Source organism: Strix uralensis, chromosome 13 (genome assembly GCF_047716275.1).
Source record: "Strix uralensis isolate ZFMK-TIS-50842 chromosome 13, bStrUra1, whole genome shotgun sequence".
Taxonomy (NCBI): Eukaryota; Metazoa; Chordata; class Aves; order Strigiformes; family Strigidae; genus Strix; species Strix uralensis.
This window is the reverse complement of record NC_133984.1, coordinates 516,352-537,736: the sequence shown is the minus strand read 5'-3', so window position 1 is coordinate 537,736 and position 21,385 is coordinate 516,352. Positions and strand designations below refer to the sequence as shown.

Sequence of the window (21,385 nt, the reverse complement as noted above, 5' to 3'; positions counted from 1 at the left end):
GGAGGGGGGGGGGTGAGAGGATTGCAAAGAGATGTGAGGCAGCATGTCTGTGGGTGGCACAGGGATGGATGCAGAGCCTGCACCACACTGCCAAACAGAACACTCCATCACAGATGCTCTGACCACCTTTCCCAGTGTCCTTTTCTGAAGCAGAAAAATTGTGGTATTAGAGCCTGGGGAGAGTGCCAAGGTTCAGCAAGAGCTGTCCATCCCTTCAAACAAACGTTGCATCTTTTCAAATCTGCCTTGAGCAAACAAAGAGACTTCAGAGTTACTGTAGTGCTGGTGGCTTGAGGATCATTATGGAACAACATCTCCAGAAATGTTTCTCCTTATTTTTGAGTCAGTGAGCCATCTTCTTACCAAATGTATTCACAGGTATCAGTGTTACCACAGGGAAGACAAAAGCTTCCTCCTCTGTATTAAATTTTAGTAAGTTGCATTAAATTGTACTAAATTGTAGCGGCCAAAATAATTCACACATCACACTGTTCTTCTTTCTTTCTGCAGGGCAGGGGCTGTTTGTTTTCTTTAATCTCTCTTTTTCTTCTTACATTAATACATACTCATACAATAATACATACTTTTGCTCTCATCCAAGCTCTTACTTCATAATGAAGAAATCAGCAACTAGACAGTCATCAATCTGTAGTTTCCCCAAGCTGACTTATCTTTCTTCTAAGGCCTGCTTCTTCTCCAAGCCTTGCTGCTTCTCCAAGCCTGCGCAGGACAGAGCTCCTGCCTGGCTCGCCATGCAGAGTTCTTCTGGCTAGAGCTCTCCACCTTCACCGAGCTCCCCAGAGCTCCCTCAAACAGAGTTGACACTTCTCCAGGCCTGCGCAGGACTGACCAACGCTTCTCAGAGCCTGCACAAAAGCTCCACCAGCCAATGGCGATTTGGCTCTTAAGTATTGAATCTCCATAATAAGCAAATCAGCAACTAGACAGTCATCAACCCTCTCTTCCAGAAACAGTTCCATACCACACAGGCAGTCTCGGTGCTGCCATTTTCTTCACCACACTAGCACAGCCTGGTATCTCTCTTCCAAGGCCTGTTTCTCCTCCAAGCCTTGCTGCTTCTCTGGGCCAGCATAGAGCAGAGCTGGTGCTTCTCCAAGCCAGCGCAGGACAGAGCTCCTGCCTGGCTCACCAAGCCGAGTTCTTCCGGGCAGAGCTCTCCACCTTCACCAAGCTCGCCAAACTGAGCTCCCCAGCTGAGCTGCACTCTCTGGCTGGGCTGAGCTGATCAGCCAATGTTGATTTGGCTCTTAAGTATTGAATCTCCCACAGCTGTACAGGGCTGACAGGCCAATGCCAACTTGCCTCTTAATCATTTACCAGTAACACATGATTTGACTCTTAACATATTGAATCTCCCACAGCTGCACAGAGCTGACACTCCCACACTCCTCCACTGCAATAGCCTTCCAATCACACTCTTCCATGTATGACTTTGACACTTTGCAGTCCAAAGCTTTGTTTCTTCTGGTTTCAAAAAAAAAAAATCAGCTTGGTTTGGAGACTGCCCTCTGTAAGCCCAGTTCCTGAACAACAGTTGGCATGTGCCAAGTACATTGATGAATAAAATTAACTCATTTGAAGCCAGAATAGAGAAAAAAAGTCAAGCTTGTTCATAAATATTCTGCAGAGAGTGAAAACATAGAAATAGTGACCTAGTAGGAGGCTGTACTCAAAATTCCAGAGGAACATGGTAATCTGGTATTTACAGTGATTTCATGAGTTTGCAGTCCTTCTGAAAAATCAGATGACAGCAACACACACTTTGTCTTAGCCCCTGCATGCGATCTCCATGCCTAGCTGTTATGGCTCTGGTTTGCAAAGGGTTTCTGTTTGTTCCCTTGGTGGATTGTAATTGCCCTGGATCACCTTCAAATAGGAGGGAAAATGTTAGAAAAACACAAAAGGAGTCTTCAAAGGTCCTGAACATTATGCCTAGGTGGTGATCTCATGGCAGCAATGACCTCAGAGGTGTGTTTGGCTTGGTTCAAATTCATAGAACTGCCTCTTGCCAAAGATATTTTAAGTGGGCCAAAAACATCTGTAAACACACCCGTCCAAAACTGCGTACCGCATACATCGCAAATACGCACCATGTGTCTCACGTAAACGCACATACGCTCCTTACAGAAAATGTGGGGTCTGCAGCCGTAGGCAACCTGCCGTTGCTCGTTATCAAGATCGCTGACTCTATTCACTGCTTTGTCCCTGTTGTGCCAAGCATGGTAGACACAGGGACTAGTGGCAGCTATGTTCACATATTTCCAAGGTCACATTTACATACTTCTAAGCATGAACATGAACCAAAATGCTTGCTTCGTGCACCCCCAAAATTGTGAGGAATGCAGATATCCACAGCTGCATTCCCCATCTGACTTCTGTGTTTGTAGCTCAGCAAGACTGAAACGGCCACAGACTTAAGAGCAAACAATCCTACAGGAGCCCAAGCTGTCATCTAGTACCAATGGGAGAAACAGGACAAATGGTGAGGCTCAGAAAATGCAGCACTCAACAGAAGCTAAATCTCTGGATGAACACAAGGAGTTGACTCTGTAGATTCAGTGTGAAATATTGGCACAGTGTCACAGAACCACAGAATAATTTAGGTTGTGGGGGACCTCTGGAGGTCATCTAGTCCAGTTTGCCTCTCAGAGTAGGTGCAGCTAGATCAGGTTGCTGAGGGCCTTGTTCAGTCAAGATCTGAGTATCTCCAAGGATGGAGACTCCACAACCTCTTTGGGTAACCTTGTCTGTGTCTGACTTACCCTCACAGTGAAAAAAAAATTCTTTCTATCTAATCAGTTTCATGTTTGGCAGCTCGAATCTGTTGCACAGCATCCTACCACTCTACATCTCTGAGAACAGCCTGACTGCCTTCTCTATACCCTCTCCTTAGATACCATAACATTGAGGCAGTTCTGCCCTATAGGTGACAAAATATGGAACTGAAACTGCAGCAGTGTGAAAACAGCAAAGAGAGGAGCTGGAAAGAAGGTAATCAGAGTGTCAGAAGCATATGATCCTAGAAGCTGACAAAGAGTGGAAGGAAAAGAATGGAAAGCCTAGTTTTTTTCTGAACATTGTGCTCCTCGCAGCCATAGCTATTTGATGGTGGTTGCTCAGAACTGCTCCCAGCAACAATGGCAAGGAAAGCACAGGTTGATCCCCCGGGGAGCCCTCAGTGCTGAGCCTGCCTGACGTTCTTGGTGCTCAACATGTGCAATAAATCATTTTCACAGGCTGCTGTGCATTCCTCTCCAAACACACACAGGATGCGCTGATCGCCTCTTCTTTTCCGAAGGCTAAATCATGCACACAGGGCCAAGGCTGGAAGCTGGCAAGAAGAACAGCCCTGTCTGCGTGGGCAGAGTGCTACCATGGCAAAAGCTCATACTCCCAAAAGCACATATTTTCCCATAAATGGCCAGTCACTAAGAGCCAGTCACGATGAACTGATATGGGCATAGGGAGGAGCTCTAATATCCATTCACGATCAGGGAGCAGCTCTGGGCCGCAGGATAAAATTGCAGGTGGCTCCACAGCCGCCAAAGTGCAGACAGAGGGTGCTCGGTGCCCCGCAGGCAGGGCTCAAGACTTCCACCTGCCCCAGTCCCTCCGAGGACACGCAGCAACCAAACCCCAGGCACAGCTGCCGCCAGCACTGCTCTACCCAGGCACGGTTAACCACCCTCTCCAGGGACCCACCATGGGCTGAGAACAGCCTGGGAAGGTGTCAGGGAGTAATTCACAGGTGGCCAATTTAGAGATCCTTTTTAGCACACGTAGGTTTGCAGCGAGTCCCTCAATGTCCGGCCCGAGCAGCGCACTCCTCTGACTCCAGCCTCTCTTGAGCCCTGACAGCGCGACGGTATCCCCTGGATTAAACAAACCCCCTTTAAGTAATAGAATAAGAAATAGCATACTTTAACAGCCATAGCAACTCCTTTCTAAACTATTTGAGAAAATGCATAGCTTTAATCACCTGTCTAAACTATTTTTCAAAAGCTCTGGCACAAAGTGAGTGTTGAAAAGGCTCCCTTAGCCTTCTAACATTCAGCGTATTTTCTCTCAAAGTGACACGTATTTCAGCATGCTGTTATGGCAGATATCAGCCACCACCAAGGTGAGGTTGCACAACAACATCCACTGTCTTCCTAAGTTTGTTTAGGACACTTCCACTGAGTATTTGACCTCACATTTCCCATCCTTCGTCTCTTTTAAGAGCAGGTTTTTTTATTTTGAAACTGGGCACAAAATCCCGGTTGGTATTTTCAAGTTCAAGGAAAGTGAAAAGAAACAAACCTGAACCCCCAGTGTGCAATCCTCCCCTCTGTAAAAATATTGCGGCTGTACTTTTTTCAGCAGGCCTCTAGCAAGGAGAGATGAAAAGCAGTGCTCAGGACCAGGTCTGGAAACAGGACTTTAGCCAAGGCCACTAAATCTCTGACTGCAATGTATGTTACATTACATTTAGACAGGAGGAGGGTGGAACCTGAAATGAAATTATTACCAGTGTTTGAAGATTCACCCTGAGTGTGCTTTGGGGCATCTGATAGAGTTTTGTAATGGACCTTGACATAGCTGACTCTTGTCTGTCTTACGGGCCAAGTCATTGCTGCTTCAGGGTTTCTGCTGGGATAGTTTGCACAGAGAAAACTTCAGCATCAGCTTCACAGAGCAGAATCCTCAGAAGGCCCGTCCTTTATTCAGGAATCAAAGAAAGTCACAGCTCTCCCAACACGTAGGGACCTCCTGCATTTCAGTTGCACTCAACAAGAAACAGTGTGTGAGAACAGAGTGCTGGAGAGATGTTCCTTTCAGCTGGGAATCAAGCCCTGAGTTCTCATCTTTTACTCTACCTGAGATAAAGCAGTCACAATGTAAATAGACATATTCCTGCCCTTTCAAACCACCTTTGTGTCATGCTATTTCCAGACTGGCAATAACAAGAATAGGCATGGGAAGAGAGCCTTCACCATGCTGTCACTATTAAAGATCTAAAGACCCATTCTCCAGTTCCTTCCCTTTCTGGTCTCTTCCACATATCTGCAAAACTGTTCAGAAAATACAGCTTTTCTAAGCTGGTGGCTTTCTCCTCTGAGTCTGCAGGACTATAAGTATGAAACAGAAGCAAGGCAAGACCTAATTAATCACATTGTTTAAAATCATGGCCCAAATCTCACCAGGTTTATCCATGTGAGTGATATTTCATTGAAACACAGGAACAGGGGTAACTGATGAGTTACCCCACTGATTTCAGCAGGTCGTGGATTTTTGCATGGTATTTCCAGCTGCTCTTACAGCTAAATGAAGGTTTAACCACACTGAAACTGGCTTGTCTAGTGTGCATGGAAATGCAAAAGATAAGATTCCAAAAGCAACAACACCTTGGCCAAATAGCACAAGTGAGGTGTTTTTTAGTCCTGCTTGCTTGATTAATGGCGTAGCAAGACACACTGCGTGTTTATACTGCAAACAGGAGCACAACTCCAAGTCAGAGGTGGTTTTAAAAGATCTTTGTATTGTCTGATTGTGTTCACGCTAGGAAGGTGTAGGGGTGGGGTACCTGTGGGAGAACATTACATATGTTGTAAACACATTTTTCTCCTGGCCTAGCAGCAAAACTATGTGACACCCCACTCTGATGAATACTAGCCAAGCAGTGAAGGAACCTGTTGCTAATTGGGCAAAACCTTTCACAAAGCAGCGAGTCAGTCATGAGAGGTGAGGCTCAGCAGGCTGAGGGCAAGAAAGGGCACTGACTGGAAACCACCTGGGAAATGCATACCTGAAGTGGTGGTTAAAAGGACTGTAGCAAGAAGGGCTGTTATAAAACTGACTTTTTGCCCTGAGGAAGGAAAGAAAAAGGAGTATCTGCCATTTGGAAACATACTCCTTTTAGTAGCCTTCATGCTCTTCAGACATGCCAAATCATTGTACAGACATCCTTATGGTATTTTCAGCCCAGAATGAAGCTACAGCAGACAAAGGAACCAGGCAAACAGGACGCCAGCGAGCCCAGCTAAAGGAAACACGATGTAAATCAGGGAGAGGAGCACACAATGCCTATAGGATGTATTCTTTCTATAGCAGGGGCCAGCTCAACCTTTGGCTTGAGAACAAGATCCAGCCCAGGCAGCCATGTTAAATGACATTGTGTAGAGAGGATGTGATGGGCTAGCCCTCACACATCAAAGGTTATCATCAGAATTCATGGCACAGGAACAGATTTTTGCACAGCTCTGATCCATGCCCTGGCTAACCCAATTTCCTGCTCTCAGCCACAGCCTATGACTTCATGCTTGAAGGGAAGGAGGAACTTCCTTGGGTTTCAGCTCACTGACAGCACAGTGCTAGACATGGAAGAGCTTCCTCACTGATCCCTACGTTTGTTCAGCAAACATCTAATTAGGACCGCTGAACATCAGTGCATTAGGACTGTAGGTAGCAGTGTCAGCAGCGTGACAAATCGCCAGCCATGTGGTATTTCTGCAGCACTCTAGTATGGAAAGCAAACTCTGGAGCACAATGAATTTACTTGTTGATCCTGTATGTTGGCAGATTCTTTCAAATAGTTCCTCTGCACTATCAAATAACAACTCAGAAAAATTAAAGCAAAATATTCCTATCTGTTGAGAAATTTACTTCTGTTCAGGGCTGGCCTGTCTCTGAGTCACTCCCGTCAGACAGAGGCCTCATCACTTGATGCTCATGCAACAGGGTGAAGGAGATCTGGCAGCAGCAAAGTTTTCAGCCGTGTCCCATAAACAAGGGAAGTATTCCAAGCCCTTCCCTGCCTGCACAGGAAGATGAGGACTGGACTGCACTATGTTTTGAAACAAATCCATAACCAGCAAAGGAAACAACTGCATTGGAGCAGAAACCCTTGGCTGATTCTTTATTTTCTAATGTAGATGGGGCCAGAGTTGTGGAATTGGGTCTGTCTGAGATGTGATAATGCAGTTTGCATTTTTTCCAAAGCACAATGATTTGAAATAACAGTTCTCAAGGAATTTATCTTGAACGTCCTTCTGAAAACAAATCCCCAACTGTTGGGGTTTTGTTTCTGGGGAGGTGTGGGGTTCTTTTTTTTTTTTTTAAGGACTCTTAAAAAACTTACTCTAACAGCTACAGTTGGAACAAGCTGGGTTTGATCTGGTTGCACATGGGCTTCCCTGCTGGAAAAGGCTGTTTCAGTGGAGCATTGACATTCAGCACCCCTGCAAAAGACACCAGGGACCTAGAGACCACTGATGATGTCATATTTCCAAGACTGAATTCCTCCCTATAATATCCAGGCTTGCAGCCAATTTGGCTGGCTTGGAGCAGTTGTATCTTTAAAAAATGTTTGATGTGTATTCACACTTCAAAAAGGAAAAAAAACCCACCACAACATTGCTGAGCGATTCAGAAAGATAGGCAGATGATGGAGCAGAGCAACAAAGTCACAAGCAAAGACAACACAAGCAGAGATGAGCTTCCCAAATTCCATATCACTAATTCTGCTCCTTGGAGAGAGTGCCTCAGCATTTGCACCCTAGCATGATACAACTATTTCCTTTCTCCATATCTGATCCTCTACATGGCTGCTGTGATACTGCAAAACAAACTAGTTTGAGAAAACAGCAGGCTGTTTCTGAGCTCTTTCTTACCAAGATTAACTGCTCTTCAGAAAATGATCATTCATGGATGTTTCCTGGGCAGGAGGCAAAGGGGAGGGAAGAGGATCCTCTGTCTAAGTTTGCTCATAAATTTAGGAGAAATGTTCTCTTGGTTATTGATGCATTTGCTGATCTAGAAAACACAGATATCCTGAAACCCTATGCCCATGCGATGGAAATAAAGAAACATCAAGCTACCAGTGGGAGTGTAATAAGCTTAGAGGCTCTAAAGCATTTTTAATTAATGTAACAAGTGTTGCTAAACTCAGAATTCACAAAAACTTGCCACTGCAAAGGAAACTTTTCTCTGCTTGCTAGATTAGGAAAGAGGTATTTTGGAAAGAAAAGCTCAAGAAATCTTATCTGGAGAGCTCCTTTGGAAAAGGCTGTGCTGTTTTACTTGCAGCATTGTTGCTATAACAAGACAGTGGGCAGAGCCATATCAGATTGTGGATCCACTTCACCAAACACAGAAAAACACGAATGAAAAGCACTAATAAGCTCTAGTATTGTTTGCAATCTTAAATTTGTCTGGCCCATTTGTACCTTTTCGCTTACAGGAAATGCCTCCTGAGGTATTTCTCAGGAGAGTAAGAGCTGATGGAGGGACTGCACGGTTAGTAACGCTCCATCAGTGTATGCTGGGGGAAGGCTGGCTGCTTTATTTTGTCTTTTTAAAGACAAAACACATCACATTGGGGGGGCGCTATCATTGCATTTTTCAAAAGTATCTCTTATGTATCTTGTGTTCAGAAATATTTGTAAGGGTTGTTTAGAGACAGAGGAGATGTCATTACTGAAAAATCACAGCTTTTCAAATCTTGTATGCATAGAGAAAACAAAGATCAGACCACAGTGTACCAGGTGGCAAATAAAGCATCCCTCCTATTTCTTCATAGCTTTCAAAAATCACTTGGCAGTCTGTGTGACTGAGATGTGGTGCGCTTTTGTTTTTTAAATGCTTCAGTTTATTTACTGCTTTAAGTACTTGTTTGCAGGACTGAAGCTATAATGCGAAAGAGATCAAAACACCTCAGCCTAGATCAGTTATGTTCTCCCCATGCAATGTATTCTTTTTAGCACATCTCCAGAGAGAACTTTATAGCACAGATATTTCTCAAAGTGACAGAACTGTGAAAGTATCCGCCCTTGGTACACATTTACCTTGGAAGAGTTTCCCAAGTGGCTTCTTCCTCAACACAAACAGACTTCCCCACAGAGACAAAATTTCCCTGCCATGCAGATAGAAAACTTTCTAAAGGAAACTTCCTACACAACAACAAAACAAAACAAAAACAACAAACCAAAAAAAAAGGAGGAGGGGCAGGGAGGGAATACACCTTTTGCTTTTCCTGTCCTCTCAGTGATAAACGGTCCCAGACACTCCAGCCCGCGTGACAGCCACCCGGGCAGGTCCCACTTCAAGCAGCGCCAGTAATGGAGGACAGCGAGGAGTTTGGGCCAGTCTCTGAGGGCACTTACATACCTCTCCGCTTGGTTTATGATGGCAAAACATTCCCATGGCAGGAGCTTTAAAAGTCTTGGTGTGAGAGCTTCACAGAGTGCCTCCTGGCTTTAGCTGCGTGGTTACTCTGAACGTTCAGTGGGCCTTGACCCCCCCCCCCCCACTTCGGGGGCTCTTTCAAAAAATTTCCCTGTACATTACGGTAACACTAACAAATAACTTAATGATAAAATCTATTAGCACGATTGCCACTAACTGGCTTCCTTGCAGGAAGATCAAGGAAGAGGTCAAACAAATGTAGCAAAGGATGGTAAAGAAGCCTTTCCCAAGATGAGGTGTCGACCCTCCTCCCAGGGTCAGGCACTAACGGGGGTGACAGAGGAGAGGCCCCCGTGCCCCACCCGCCCTGGGGGTGCCCGCACGCTCCCTCGCAGGGCCATGCCTGCTGCCTTCCAGCATGGAGGAAGAGCTGCCTAAAATTTAAAAAAATAAAACTTAAAAAGAGAGTAAGGTAAAAAACTCATAGTAAATAAGTGACAAAATGTTCAGAGCAGATATTTAATAAGAGAAGAGGGACGCAAAGCGGAACAATACAGGTGCCCCCGGCATCCCCCGGCACCCCCCCGACAGGGGACGCCCGCCCCCGGCCCCGCCCATCCCCGCGCCCAGCCAATGGCCGGAGGGACCCGCGGCGGGGGCGGCACCTCCGCCCCCGGCCCCGCCCCCGCCGCGCGCGGGGTCGGTCGCCCTCAGCAGCGGCCGCCGCCGCCCCGGGACCGAGCGGCCGCCATGAGTCCCGCGCGCCGGCCATGACCGCGGCCGCGGCCCCAGCTCCGTGTGGAGCCAGGCGAGTGCCGGGGGGGGGGTGCCGGGGGGGGGTGCCGGGGGGGGAGTGCGCGCTCAGCCGGGGGCGCCGCGCCCGCGGAGCCGGGGCCGGAGGCGGGGGATGTCTGGTGTCCCCAGCCCCGGGGCGGCGATGGTGTACGCCGAGCCGGGGGCCCGGGGGACGTTGGGGTGGGCGGGGGGCTGGGGGCCGCTCGGCTTGAGGCGCCTTCACGGGGCCGCTCTCCCAGCGCGGCGGTTCGGGGCATCCCGGTGCCGTTCCGGCAGAGCCCTCGGGAGCGCCGTGCCCGGACACGGTGACGAGCAGAGCCGCCCCCGCTGCCGCCGCCGGGGGAAGCCAGAGCGTGCTCTGGAGCGGGCGGTGGGGAAGGGATGCTCGCTCTGTACCCGCAACAGAGCAAACAATAGAATCTCGTATTAGCATGAGGTTAGCCCGTAAGAATGGAAAATAAGAGGGGAAATCTGTAAACATTATTCAAAGCGCCAGTTTGAAATGCTCAAACGAATCATCCAAAACAAACAGTAGCTGAGTGGAACTATTTTCTTTTCAGGGAGTTTCCACTGGAATAAATAGCAAGTTTTATTCAAAAAAAAAATAAATCCGCAACTAGTTGTAATACTTAACAGTGCTTGCCAGGGGCTGGAGGGTGCCCGCAGCCAGAGGCACCCTGACCCAGGGTGATGGTTCATTGCAGCTTTTGCTGCCAGGTCTTTAGAGGCACTTGCAGTTTTTACCTGTGGGCCCTGCCTAAGACAGAGGTGTCTGTTTTTCCCTTTACCTTCCCATCTTCGACATTTCGAACATTCCTCGGCGTTCTTTTTCCTAACCAGACCTCTGTCTGCTGATGCCTTGGTGTAACCCAGAGTGTTGCTGTAATGTGCCAGCTCTGCACACCCGCAGATGTGGAAAATGGGGCCTTTAACGGCACGTTCCTTGCCTCGGCATCACAGCCGGCCACCGGCTCGCGCAGGCAGAGCAGCAAGGCCACAGGCACCTGCCTCTGCGGGAGCACGGCGCTCCGACGCCAACTCTATTCCCTGGGATGCGTAGAGCGCTGCCAGGCACTGCCTCAGTCTTCCCAGTGTTTTCTTTAAGGACCGGGTCACTGGTTTGTCCAGCATGACAGAGCTAATTAAGCCCCTGGTACCTGATGGGTTCTGTATAACGGGCCGTGTTCCTGGCCACGGGACAGCTGCGTGACTTGCTGAGACCTGGCACAGCTCGTGCCCAGCTGCAGGGAAGTTCCTGGGTGCATTTCCCGGGCCCGCGGGCTGGTGCTCTCCAGGACACACCTAAAGAGAAATAAAGCATTCAGCTTGTGAGCCAGAGAGGAATTGATCAGGAGGCCGTTTTGATATGCACAGACCTTTTAAATCTTCCCCTCCAAGGTTTGCAACGAAACAGTTTTCTCAAAGATCTCACTGCCTGTACAGGCAGTTAGCTTGATTGGGAAGCCCATTTATTTAACGCCCTCTAGTGATGTTTTTAAAACGAACACACATTCCTTTCAAGAGGAAAACAAATACTAAAGTTTATTGGTTTAAAAAGATTTACATTTTCTGAGAGTCAGCTGCTTCAGAGAATGCCTGTCAAGCACGTTATCTGGATTGGTGCAAAACCTACTTTTGGATAGGTGTCCCTAGCCATGGAGGTGTAATGATAGTCTCTGCCTCCCGTGCAGTCTCTCAGTGAGCTCAGTGAAGGTCCTTCCTTCATCAGCACTGGGCACAGTTCCTTTCTCTTGACCTGTCTTTAAGTGCCGCTGCACTTTAGGTGTTGGATGAACCCACAGGTGGATTGCTCAGTGTGGCTCTGGTCTGGGTGAGCCCCCATCCTCCGGCAGGAAGCTGGCGAGCAGAGGTGGTTGGGAGGTGGTACTGGAGGTGGTGCACATCCGATCCGCATCGAGAGCTGGGACACACCTGGTCTGCGCGGTCAGGTTCTCAGCTAAGGCAGGAAATCTGCCTCGCCAGATCCCCACCTCTCTGCGTGCTCTGCCTGGGGTCCGGGCACCTCCTCAGGATGTTCTCTTTGGCTCATCCGTGAAAGCATCGTCAATATGAGCACTTAGGCCTAGTAGAGCGAATAGCAAGTCTGCTTAACAGCACCTTCTCCATTTCAGAGGTGGAGACTGTGGCAGTCACTGTGATTAAAAAAAACAAAACAAAACAAAAAACAGTAAACCCCACTTCTGTTCATCTTCCACTTCTCCACGTTTTCTCCTGATGGATCTTAGAGCTGTGGGAAAAAGGACTGGCTCAGGGATGGGTGTGCAGGGGATCAACCCCTCTTTTCTTGGCTCCACAGTGCTGCCCTCCTCACGTTCCCCTGAGAGCACATGGCAGGGTAGATAAGGACATGAAAGTTTCCAAAACCCGGAGCCCATAGTTAGCCCCTCTGAAAACAGCTAGGGTGGAGTCCAGCTTGGGGCATGTGAGAGAGAAACTGAAGCAAAACAGGATGTTTTTGTGATTTAATACTTATTTTTCATAATTCCTGTTGAAAGGCTTGTTTTGATTTGGTTTTGAAGTTGCCTGCCATCTTTATTGGGAAGTTTATGAGCCAGAGAGCTTTGTGTAGGTGTGTGTGTGCAGACGTGTATGTGCACATGTGCTTGCGTAGGGGGAGCAAATGAAGAGGCTACTATTCAGCCTCAGGACAGTTTTCTACCTGAAAATTAATAAAACCAGTAGGGACTGACCACTAAGTGGTGGAAAATATAAATTCCATGTAGCTCTTCTGTAAACCTTGCTGGACAATTGTTTTCTGCTCCAAACACCTCAAAATTGGAAAGTTTCTTTCAAATTACAAAGTATTTATCAAAGATCCACAAAAATGCTCATGCCTGGAGGTATTAATTTACACACAGATGTTTTAAACCCAAGTAATGGGAAGTGAGGCATAAGGGGCAGATTAGGAAGCCTTTGGGGTCATCTGTACCCCATAATGTGTCCTATATTTGGCCTAGTTTCAGCTGATACAGTTTTCACACTAGTTCCTGTAGAGGTTAAGGCAAAAGTAAAAAAGAAATACCAGGAGAAGTGAAGGCGTGGAATAATATATGAATCAGAATACGTGTCTTTAAACAGAATGTTTCTCGGAGTTTTCCACTGCCTGCCCTTCAGGCTGCGCCAGAAATAGAGGCACAGGGAGTGACATCCCAAGGAGCCCCTCAGCCACGCAGGCTGGGTGCTCCCAGGAGAAGGTGCAAGCTCTGTGCCCCTCTGTCCCAGAGCAAAACCGCCGCCTGACCTCAGCCTGTACCCTCCCGTGGGATGTGAGGAGTCACTGTGCTCTCTCGCGGTTGCCTGATTCGCTGGAGATGTCTGCCTGCTCTTATAAATCCTTCGTGCTGCAGGACACTGGCATTTTATCATTGACTTCAGTGGAACAAGACATTTTCTGCCTTAATCCTTCCTTCGCCTTACCTCATCTGTGAATTTCTGCAGTAGCTTGCACCAGTTGCTCCTAGGGAATAATGTGTATGGAATAATGTAGGGAACATGTAGGGAACTTAATGTGAATAGTTTGATTTCATTGCTTTTTCCACCTCTCATGTCATCAAAGAACTGGGACACGTTCTTTAAGGCCACACAACTTAACTCGCATTGGTTCATAGCTTTTTACTATAAGAATTGTGCGTATTTCTTTGTTAGCCTCACTTGGCAAACTGTCCTGTTGCTTCCAGGCTATTTGATCTCTGAGCTATTCATCCTCCACGGTTCGCCTCTCCCCTTCCCTGTCTCTGTCCACTGGCAGCTCTTCACGCCCCTCCTTCGCACCTTCTTTTTTACGTGGGCTCAGCTCACGGAATGCTGCTCCTGCCTGCCTTTCCACTCTTGACCGTTGCCCAGCTGCTGAGCCATGCCTCTCCCTTGGCCTCTGTCACTGTTCAACCCTTAGTGTCTTCCTGCAACTCCAAAAACTGGCAAAAAGTCCAGTTGTTTAAGCCAAAGTCTACTTTTATTTGCCCAGCTTGTGTAACTTTAGACTTGCAGCTCCACTGAAATTCAGGATGTTTGGATCCTCGTTTGAGGCTGGGATGCCAGTTTTTCATTTGCATCAACTGCAAAATGCTGTGGGATTAAATCCTGCAATTTAGCACAAACCTATCATGAGTTTTGAGGAGTTCGACAGTGAATGTTACTAATAAGTGTGTTACCCATCCTGATGCTGACAGGCAGATGAGCAAGCAACAGAAAGAGGAAAATGCCTTTCATAGTGTGTGTGCTAGCAGAGGTGCTCTTCATTAACCCGTTTTTCAGCCAGGCAGCTCTGAGAGTGCCATTTAAGAACCCCAAGTCTGTGTAATGCTAACAGGATGCTTATAAGGCATTAATGTTCAGCTCTAATGAAATCCAGATGCACAGAGCTGACTCTTTTCAAGGTCTTTTCCATGACTGAGCTGCAAATAAAATGATTGAGCCATTGTAAATAGACAAGGAATACTAGACTTGCAACGTGCACTAGGTTCTTAAACTCAGGGGCACCAAGAGCTCTGGCAGTTACTGGGGGGAGGATGGGGTCAAGCCGCAGACCCTCTGCCTGCAGCAACCTCATTCGGAAGGTGGGACCTTGGGACCTTTCCCGGGAGCACAGTTCGTGCACGTTTGCGCTGGGGCTGGGGGAAGCTAGCGGGGAGGCAGGCCTGCTTCTGTCCCGAAGAGAGAAAGCCAAGGCAGGCGGAGAGGGCTTGGTGAGTCTGGTCGGTCTGTCAGGGTGTTGGTGCCCCGCTGCAACGTGGCAGCTGGCACAGGACACGCATCCAGGGAGGGCTGAGGAGTCACACCACAGCATTCATGCGCTGTCTGCTCAGGGGACTTGCAGCGTTGCTGCCTCCTAAAGTGTCTGTAGTTTACACTTTCTCTTCCTTGTGCAGTTTATATCATCCTGTGTCTCATACCAAGCGTGGGTGCTGTGCATTTCATGCACTGGTAGTTAACCTGGGCCCTGGCTAGGGCTGGACCAGCACACTCGAGCTCAGAGGCCCTGCTTTGGAAAGGCTGGAGTAATTCTGTAGCCGAGGAGACCCAGCTATGAGTTCTTAATTTTTAATATGGCAGGAGGGGGAGTTTTGAACCAAGAGAGGGGAAGAGGGGGGGGATATTTTAAAGACATGAAGGAATGCGTTACATTTTTCTGTTCCTCAGGTTTGGCTGCTCTGCAAGTTTTTCATTTTGCCAAAGTTCAATTCAGTGAACTATTTATTTGCATTTTTGAAGAAAGAGCATGATTCTTAATTTACTTTGGCCTCGGTGATGAATTCTTATACTGTGAAACCCAGCAAGTTCCCTTCCAGTGCTATATATACATCCAACTTTACAGCAGAAACTTCAACCACAAAGTACCAGCCTGAATTAAATGGTTTAAAGGGCTTTGTAAAAGTGTGCCCCCACTGATTTCCCACGAGTCTTATCAGTAGTCACCCCATAATTGTTTGGTGCTACACTCATAACCAGAGCATGCCACATCTTGATGCTGGAGACCGTACGTGTGTGTAGAGCTATGTAGAGGTTTTCTTTAGAGCTCTAGACACAAGAATTCCTTGTGAGAAGTTCCTGGGGTAGCTTTCAGCATTGGTTCAAAGGAAGGAAAAGGGTGATGAAAGTTCTATCAAAACATACAGGGGGAATCTGTTGCAGTGGGTTTTCACCATGGGAATAAGCATTGCAGGAAAATCCCAATAGGCAGCAGCTGTTTGGTCTAATCCATTGTCAGCAAATAGTTAAATTTACTCAGCCCTGGACATCAGAATTGCAGCCAAGCCATTGGGACCTCCAAGAAAAGGTGAATTAATTTTACAAAACAAGGTTTTACTTTTCCCACTGCTTTTGGTCTCCTATGCTGGTACTAGAAGGGGAAAACGCTTTCTCTGGCAGCTGTTGGTTTCTTGCCAGGCCAGAAGCACCAAGTACAGAAAGAAATATTTCTAAATCGACATCAACATGTATTGATCTCTGAAGTTTCCATCAATTAACAATTTGCTGTGCTGTGCTAGCTACAGAGAAGACTTGCATTTGTGTTATTCAGAGTTTTTCAAATTGATATCGATGCAAAAAAGACTTTGTCCGAGTGCACCATTCAGATGTTCAGAGCCTGATCCCGTTGAAGGTGATAGCCAATAATCATCCTCACCAGCAGTAAGTGTTTTTCTTGCAGTGTTTTTTTTTGTTGTTGCTCCAGAATACATAGATGTCCCCCCTCCTCCTGAACCTTCAGACTGGCAGAGAAAAGACCATCCATGGGTGTTTTCAGCAGCAGTTGCCCATAATTTTCATACATTCTGTCCACCAACACTGTATCAGCAGGCTGAGGCTTAGAAATAGCAGGATTTTTTTTTTAATTCTTGTATTCATCAGTTTTCACCTCTCTGTCCACTACCGGCTGCCACAGTGAGGATGCACAGAGCTCCAGGTGCCACGCCTGTTTATTGAGGCACAGCTGATGAACGGGAGCTGTGGCCTTGTCTTTGTATTTCAAGTTTTTGGGCGCTTTTTTAGGTACCTCTCCTGCTGTTTGAGTGACAGTTGAGAGTTTCACTGTGGTTGAGGACCCTGGTGCTGTCAGGGACCAGACCCTTGCACTCATCCCCAGGCATGGACGCTCCCAGAGGAGTGCGGGCAAGGCTGTGTCCAACTGACCCAAGCCTTGACAAATTCCAAGTGTCCTGATTTGGGGTCCAGCCTGGTGTCATTTAAGAGCGTGGACCGTTACATCAGCTGTTCAGAGAGACCCACTCCAGTCAGGAAGGCCTCTGGTGCTCCATGAGACAGCAGTCCCCTCTGTGCTTCGCAGGACATCCTCTCTCATTGCCATCTGCTGCTGGTGTTGTTCCAGACTCCCAGGCAGGCCCTGCAGGCACAAGTAATCCATGGGAGCAGGGAAAAAAAGTGGCATGGAACAGATTAGTGTGAGTCAAACTAATCCCCAGCCACCTCCAAGTGGAAAACCCACTCGGCCTTTGGCAGCCGAGAATTGCTTCTCCCAGTCCCCCTTATATGGGCCATTTTAAAATAAACCAGCAGGGCTCCGTTTCTTGGAAGGAAAAGGAAATGTTTCAAAGTGTGTCCTTGCAAACTGATTTACTGCCATCAGGCTCTGCATATTTTAAGAAATGTTTGAGTTTGGTTGGATCTGTGTTTTAGCAGAAGAGGGAAGCAATTAGTGAAACAACAAGGGAAGATGAATTTGTGTAAAACGGCTCAGATAAATATTTACACTCAAGTTTCTTAGCTCTGAGTCACATTAAACCCTGCCCAGTCTCTCTGAGAGGATTTGCATCCACAAATAAAATACGGGGCTGTGGCCACCCAACATTATTTTACACTTCCTCCTCTGATCAATTAGGCTAATCATGGCTCTTAAGGAATTCAAAGGGTTAAAGTAGTGACAGGAGAGTTAAAGATTCTCCCTAGCATTTGCAAGGAAATGTTAATGCTTCACCATATGCCTCTGCTGGCAAAATTCACCCCAAAGAGCTCCTAAAACAGCTGCACTTCTTTTCCTCTGTTCTGGGCACTGAATTTTCACCCGGTGGAAGGTGAAGTAGCGCGAGCTATTAAAATATAGATGGACACACACACATGTCCTTGCCTAACATGAAGGAATATGGAAAAATGAGGCTGGATGGATGGAAACAGGGTTGCATTAGCCAGAAAACAGAATGGACTGCCAGTCTCAGGGTGGCAGGAGGCACAGGGCAGTTAGCGTAGTGTTAATTGGGCTGCGTGAGCAGTTAATACTGCTCCTTATTAGGTGGGATGAGTCATCCCTGTTGTGGAAAAGCTTCTTGTAGCCCCAGTGGTAGCAAACAGACCTGTTTCTTTGGACAGGTAGATGATGGCAAATGTTTAGATATCAGGAATTCCTGATAATATTCCATGAGATTTGATCTGCTCTGATTCTGTCTGCTGACAGATGTCGTTGGGTCTGTCTGTGCTTTTGGATAACATTCTGGGGAAAGAACTGGAGGTCTTGTTTTTGCAATGAAAATGTCACAATAATGACTCCAGGAGGTTATACCTTGTGTTTGGAGGAGAAAGAACACCTAGCTTAGCCCTCTCCAGAACAAAGGCCTGGCTTCTGCCACTACTTTTCTGCACTGCCAGGGGCATGTTACTTAAATCTTCATTCTGAGCCTCAGTTTCTCCATTTCCCAAGAAGTCACTTCGAATCTGGAGTAGAGATGTATGATATAAAAGTAAGGAAGGGCTTAGTTGAATAATGACTGTAATGTGGTTTAGAGCCCATCAGCTGGAAAGCACAATAGTTATATGGAGGGAGATGCAGAGTGTCACTTTGGTAAGGCCACCGCTGTCTCAGAAGCAGCCCGTGCCAGTCCGCTGGTGGGTAATCGTGGTCCCAATCGATAGAGCTTCCCAGCTGGCCAGCTGCTCAGGGGCATGTACAGTGCTGGGCATTCCTCTAGACACGTGGAGTTGGCTTCTCTTCCCTTATTCACCTGCGCCGAAATGTCTCTAGAGCAGCCACGAAGGCCTCGCATCCCTCAGGGGTGCTGGCGTGGCAGCTGCCAGGGACCTGGGAGCGGGGTGGTGTCACAGCACAGCGTGTGGATCTGCTCCTGCAGCTGCTGCAAACATTCCTGGGGCTGGGGTGGGAGACCTGGCAGCGCAGCTGGCGGGCCAGCACCTGAGCTGGATGCCGTAGCCTGCTTCATCTTCTCTTGCCTGTTCCGCGTAGCGGGAGGAGGCCCGTCTGGTGCCTCGGGGTGGAATATCTGACAGAGGTGTGAGTTTGCCTATACAGCCGCACTGCTGAGAGGCAGAGAGCGTGGAGCCTGTGTCTGTGAGTAGCACTGCTAGAGGTGCAGCGGGCCAGGCATCAAAACAGACACGGTACACTTTTTGCTCTGGCTTTCTCTCAAAATGAGGCCCTCGCTGTCACCATAAGGACTGGGAGGTGAAGTTGTTACAGGAAATATTCCGAATTGCACAGGAAAAGCAACGTGTCCAGCCCTCCACCCTGAGACTTTGTGTGCCTTCTGGCCAAGCCAGCTCCTGCAGTGCTTACACTCGCAGTATTCTTATGCACTCTGACTTGGGGGAAACTAAGCACGGGACAGACGTGGGAGATCCCTTGGGAAACCTGCTCCCCCTTTCTCTAATCCATCTGTCAAGACTATTGTCATCTCCCGAGTGTGCATCTGCAGACTCACTCCCTCAGTTACCTGCCTTCCAGCATGCAGCACAGGCCCTGCTAGCGCGTCTGCTCACAGCGTTCCTGGTGTCAAAAGTCAGTAGGCACTGCACTAATGGAGATTACACTTTTAGGCATAGCACGATTTCTGGATGTCTCCTAAAGACATCTAATGCTTGAACAGCTCTGTTACTCAGCAAACGTTTCACACTAGTGCTCCACCAGTAATTATTCCTGTTACTCTAGTAGCTGGTGGCTCAATGTAGGATGGAGTGTAGCTTTTCAGGGCAGTATCACCCAGGATCAGGCTGGCAGAGTGGCACAGCACATCTGGGTGAGAGGCAGGGCAGGCAGGCACAGCTGAGGCTGCCTCCCAGCGAGGTGGCACTGAGGCTCCTGCAGTGGATTTCCCATTCGGGCCAGGGGGGAATGCCTGCAGGACAGCAGCCTTTGGAACCCCCGCTAAAACTGCTCCTGGTCATGGGGCCACATTCAAATTTGTAGTTTCTCGAGTGGCAGATGAAGACTGGGAACAAGAGGAGAAGGAGACAGCAAGTGCTCTTTCCCTAAACTCATTTTAAGTGCAAATCAATATAAAATGGCAAGCCCAGTTGTTTTCAGTTTGTGTAGCTTAATGCCCTGTCCTGGTTTAACCAGGATAGGGTTAAGTTTCCCCAGCAGTAGGGGGGGAGCTCTAGCCGGGTTATTCAGATACCATGCGAACCTGGCCGGTCACACTTTTTCCTGTAGCGGGAGCTTGGTGCACTCGTGGTTTTGTACATCGTGCTTCTCACTGCTGTATTTGGTAGCTATTTTGCTCTGTTCATTGCTATCACTATTACTGTTATTGTTGTTGTTGGTTGTGTTGCTATTGCACTGTTGTATTAAACCTTTCCTTATTTCAGTCTTGGGGCTTTGTATTTCACTCCCTTTGTGGGGGAGGGGCAGCGGCCGCGTGGTCTCAGACCCCGGCAGAGGCTAAACCACCACATGCCCCATTTCTTTTTATGCAGTGAACAATTTCCCCTTCTCTTTCTTTGTCTCTCTCTAATTGGGTTTTCTAACTAGAAATGCAACCGCAGTCTTGTAGAGGCCCTTTGTAAGAGCATCCTTTGCTCACATAAACAAGAGATGTACCAGATCAGGAGACTGAAGTGTCTCACATTATCTCATTAAGATACTTCTGTAGGAATGCCACTGCTAACATAAATACTCATTACTGGATGGAAGAGCAACAGCAGTTGTTTTCACGTGGGTGGATCCAAGCCCAGGCGATCGGTTAATTGTTTCTGTACTCTTAACTGGATTCTTAAGTATTTTTTTGAATGTTGTCTGAGAGTTAAATAACCACGTTCTACATTTATACAGTAACTTTTGCTCTGTTGCAGTAGACCACTGAAAAATGTGCCCTTACTGGGTTCAGTTGATTAATAGCAGTGATTGCTACCTGCTCTGACACAACATACCAGTACTGTGATGAGAGCATTCGTAGGAAGAGAGTGTTTCACAAGATTCATCCAAGAATGAGAATAACATCAGTGTTATTAGCTCTGAACAATCTGATGCTCCAACTAATCAAAGACATTGCGGCCCATGTTTTGCGCTCTCTGACTGGGCCTTTAGCAACATAAGCCTCCCTAACTGATCTGAATGTCAGCATGGAATTGATTCAGAGCCCATGTTTATAAAAATACAGGGGTTTTTTTTTAAAGAATGTTACCCTTTCACCACCTTCACAGCTAGAAAGTGGACTGTTTGTCTAACATGGGGAGAATGACACTGACAGCCAAATGTTTCACATAAATGAGTAACAGAACGTGGAGTTAAGAGCATTGGGAGAAGTAAATTTCTCTTGGATGTGTGAGCTGGTGCCTGCAGCCATGCTAGTGGCGCGTTGGTAGGGTCGCTCCACTCAGTATCATGCAGAGAACTCATGGTGAAATGTCAGGATTCTGAGAATAAGGGTAGATCTAAATTAACCCTCTCCCTATATTTGATCTTCCTGCTTTTAACCCCCCTGGGTACTTGGAAGCCAGTCCAGTGTCAGGTCTGAAGTCTGAATTGCTTTGAAAGAGTCTTCCAGTAAAATGGAGGGCGGGCTCTGTAGGAACTCTTCCTGCCACACAGGATCTTAAAGCTTCCTGCCAGGCAATTTTCCACTGGAACACATCCTGGATTCATGCCAGCTTACCCACCCAGCCCCATGGTCTGCAGCTTTGCAGCAGCTCTATCATATGGATT

The 21,385-nt window shown here is 47.5% G+C and overlaps 1 protein-coding gene across 1 annotated transcript in view; it reads left to right on the top strand.

Moving 5' to 3' along the window:
• The first annotated feature begins 9,885 nt into the window (after positions 1–9,885).
• LOC141949222 (rho GTPase-activating protein 20-like) overlaps positions 9,886–21,385 on the top strand; it is a 34,330-nt gene continuing 22,830 nt past the window's right edge. Inside the window, exon 1 of the mRNA XM_074882558.1 lies at positions 9,886–9,991. The gene's annotated coding sequence lies outside the window, so the exon portion shown is untranslated. The remainder of the gene's footprint in view (positions 9,992–21,385) is intronic.